The sequence below is a fragment of the Gouania willdenowi genome, chromosome 19, assembly GCF_900634775.1.
Source record: "Gouania willdenowi chromosome 19, fGouWil2.1, whole genome shotgun sequence".
Taxonomy (NCBI): Eukaryota; Metazoa; Chordata; class Actinopteri; order Blenniiformes; family Gobiesocidae; genus Gouania; species Gouania willdenowi.
The window spans coordinates 24,470,302-24,474,054 of NC_041062.1; the positions used below are offsets into that span (position 1 = coordinate 24,470,302).

The 3,753-nt window shown below is 40.2% G+C and overlaps 1 pseudogene; it reads left to right on the forward strand.

Moving 5' to 3' along the window:
* The first annotated feature begins 1,860 nt into the window (after positions 1-1,860).
* On the forward strand, positions 1,861-2,243 carry LOC114481901 (FUN14 domain-containing protein 1-like; annotated as a pseudogene).
* Positions 2,244-3,753: the final 1,510 nt, after the last annotated feature.

Here is a 3,753-nt window from a genome sequence, read left to right on the forward strand (position 1 = left end):
AGCGAGGGTACGCTCAAATTGAGAAGGAATTTTAAGCAATGGTTTTCAGCATGGAAACATTCCACCAGTAAACATATGGTTGCAAAGTTACGCTACAAAGTGATCATAAACCATTAGAGATCATTATGAGAAAACCACTTCTGAGTGCTCCTAAAAAGTACAATTTAGATGTGGTATATGTACCAGGAAAAGAAAGGCTGCTAGCAGACACCCTGAGTAGGGCTTATCTTCTCGAATGTTCAACATACGGTTCAGTGGAAGCTGAATTAGAGACTGTTAACATGATACAACACTTGCCTATTTCAGAAGACAGGCTCAGTGCAATACGCTTTGCAACAAAAGAAGATAAAACACTTCAGACCCACAAAAAACAGTGCTGAGGGAAATGAGACCATCACCAAAGAGACATCATTAAACATCTACACTCCTCTCATCTTGGTGTTGAAGGTTGTCTACGTCGGGCTCAAGAGTGTGTCTACTGGCTGGGCATGAACGATCACATCAAAACCCATGTGGCCAAGTGTGATATCTGCAGGTCACTGGATTCCAAACAGCAGAAAGAGACTCTACTCGCACGCAAAATTCCAAACAGACCATGGGAAAAAGTGGGCACAGATGTGTTTTCATTTAACAACAAAGAATATCTTGTTACAGTGGATTATTATTTAAATTTCTAGGAAATGGTTTATTTATCTGATACAAAGTCCACTACAGTAATAAAGAAACTAAAAGCCCACTTTGCCCGTCAAGGTATTCCTGTTGTGGTCATCTCAGATGATGGACCACAATTCTCTTCATATGAGTTCCAAAGATTCAGCAGGCCGTGGGAATTTCAACACAAGACCTCCTCCTTGGACTACCCACAGAGCAACGGGAAGGTTGAGTCGGCCGTGAAGACGGCTAAGAGACTGATGATTAAAGCTAAAGCTGCTGGTCAGGACCCGTATCTTGCAATCCTGGACCATTGCAACACACCAACACAGGGCCTGGAGACCAGTCCAGTGCAGAGGTTACTCAGCCGCCGCACCAGAACACTTCTTCCCACTAAACCAAGGCTTCTCAACCCAAAAGTCACACGAGTACATCAGGACCTGAAAAACAAACAACATCGCCAATGTGCTTACTACGACAGGTCAGCCAGAGATCTTCAAACACTTGATACAGGGGACTTTGTTAGAAGCCACTGGATCACCACACTGTCTGGAAAGCAGGCAGGATACAACGACAGATTGATTCAAGATCCTATGAGGTCCAGCTGGACTCAGGTGGTGTCATAAGGAGGAATCAGAGACACTTGAGACGCACTCAAGGTACAAACCTGGATGATCAGATCGGAGATCCTCCTGACCCCCATCAGTCTGAACCAGGTCCTCCACATGCTGTCTCTGAAAAAGCTGCAGTAGCTGAGCCTAGCGACTTACCAGTCACCAATAGATCTAGTCATACAGTAATGAGACCAAAATGCCATGAAGAAAAGAAAAGAGGGAAAATGTGTGTGAAATAAATATAGAGTTCATGTTGGGTGCTATAATGACAAAGTTTATGTGACAGTAATAAATGGAGTGTTTGAATAAAGTGTTTGTTATGCTAAGGTTTTGAGATAAATCCCCTTAAGTTTGAGAATTTTTTTCGTTCATTCACATGATGCCTCGTTACAGAAAACGAGAAGTAGGTTAGAATTTCAGTTCTGCAAACAGAAAGGGGCAATTTGAGTTTATTACAGTTAAATGTTGAATGATTGAGTTGTATATATGTATATTTTACAATATGTGAAACATCTAACTTTTCAAAAGAGAAAAGATGTAACAATAGGAACTATTGTTAAGTTATTAGTAGTTAGACATGGTGAAGGATTTCAAAATGGCAAACAGCAACAAGGACCGGGAGGAGGAGATCTACGACCAAGTGGTGGATCTAACCGAGTACGCCAAAACCGCCTTTTTGGGAAGAACTCTGGTCTAGTGGCAGAGAAATACTCTGTGGCCACACAGATCGCCATAGGAGGAGCCAGTGGATGGTGTGCAGGTTACCTGATCCAGTAGGTAGGGAAAGTGGCTGCCACAACTGTAGGCGGAGGTCTCCTCCTGCTGTAGATAGCCAACAACAGCGGCTACATTCAAGTGGACTGGAAGAGAGTGGAGAAGGACGTAAGCAAAGCCAAGAAGCAGCTGAAGAAGGGAACGAACCAAGCTGTACCAGAGTTCAACACGTTAATTAAAGGACAGTGTTACATTTTTCAATAATGAACTATTTAAATTTTATGACTAAGTGCTGATTGATGTTAAATGTTGTTGTCTTTCATGCTATCATTTACCAGTTGTTTCAGCCTCCCCTGCAGGGTTATTGGTTTCATACTGGTTTGATAGGCAGGGTTTGCCTCAAATGTAAAGAAATGCAAATAACACACATTTAAGTGGTTGCTCTTTGGTGTGAATACATTATTTGCCCTAATAAAGAAACCAGAATAAATTGTTTCTCTATTAAATAAAATAAAAAGATGTTAGTGACAACACGGAGGTTATATGGGTGAAAGCGGTTGGTTACAGCCCAGTTATGTACCTGTGTGCAAGTTCTGATTAAAACTTGAATATCCAGTCGGGTTTAACAGATATTCTGTGGTCTTTTGTATATTAAGAGCAGAATATAACAGTGACGGCAAGATCTACCCAATGAAGTGTACAAAAAAAAAAAAAAATGATTTTACTTCCACTTTCACGCTTTTTTATTGAGGCTAACTTTATTTGAATTACATGAAATGCTTTAGTCCAACATTCAAAAATAATGAACCCAAAATGCTATCTGTAACTAGTATATTAAACTGGCCGTATCATTTGATCCTATTGGTCAATTTAATGTGCCTGTTACGCTGAAAAAATACAAGGACTGGATAGACAGAAATATTAAAGTGTTACTAAGTAACTTTTTCACCCTAATAAATCCTTCTCGTAGTCCCTCTGAGGGTATTACAAGTGTTTATGGGGAGATTGGGGGGGTTTTCATCTCCCCCTGCTGTCTCTGGCCAGAAAACAGCACTTGCAACTTTTCTGCCTCCGTCCCGGTGGCAGACGTACTGCTTTACAGGAGCCCAATACAAACTAATGCTAGATTATGACCAGCCCCGTGGCTGCACACAGTTGTCTACAAATTAATTTTTCTCAAACTTATTGTAACCCAGGTTAAGTGTTTATCAAAGTGAAAGTATGTTATAAATAGTAATAAAAAAGAAATAAATAAATTTGAAAAAAGAATTATTAAATGGGTAAAATATGATAAAATGTTTTAAAACGTTTTTCATATTTTATTTATTTATAAGAATTTGTTAAAAGTTTAAAACTGTTAATTCGTGGGTTATTTGTTCAGTCTACTTTAATAATAATAATAATTTTAAAAAAAAGTGTATTTTCTTATTAAGCACGCAGCTGCGTGACCCATGTGACTAGCATCAGCCAACCGGATTGTTTCCCGGAAATGTACCTGCTAGGCGAGGGAGACATGCACGGAGCTGCTGTTGCTGCATAAAAAAGAGAAAAGGAGACTAGGCAGAAACATACACGGAGCTTCTGCAGATTAGAGAGCAGTGAGAACGCATACAGGCGGTGCTGCTGCGGGGAAGGAAGAAAGGAGAGCAGAAAACAAGTCTAAAAGTTGTTGGATAAGTATTTTTGCTTTCCAACCTGTTCCAGTGCGGAGATTGGTACCGTGATAAACGGGACTTGGCCATTTAGTGTGGGTTGAAAAATATCCAGCTAAAGT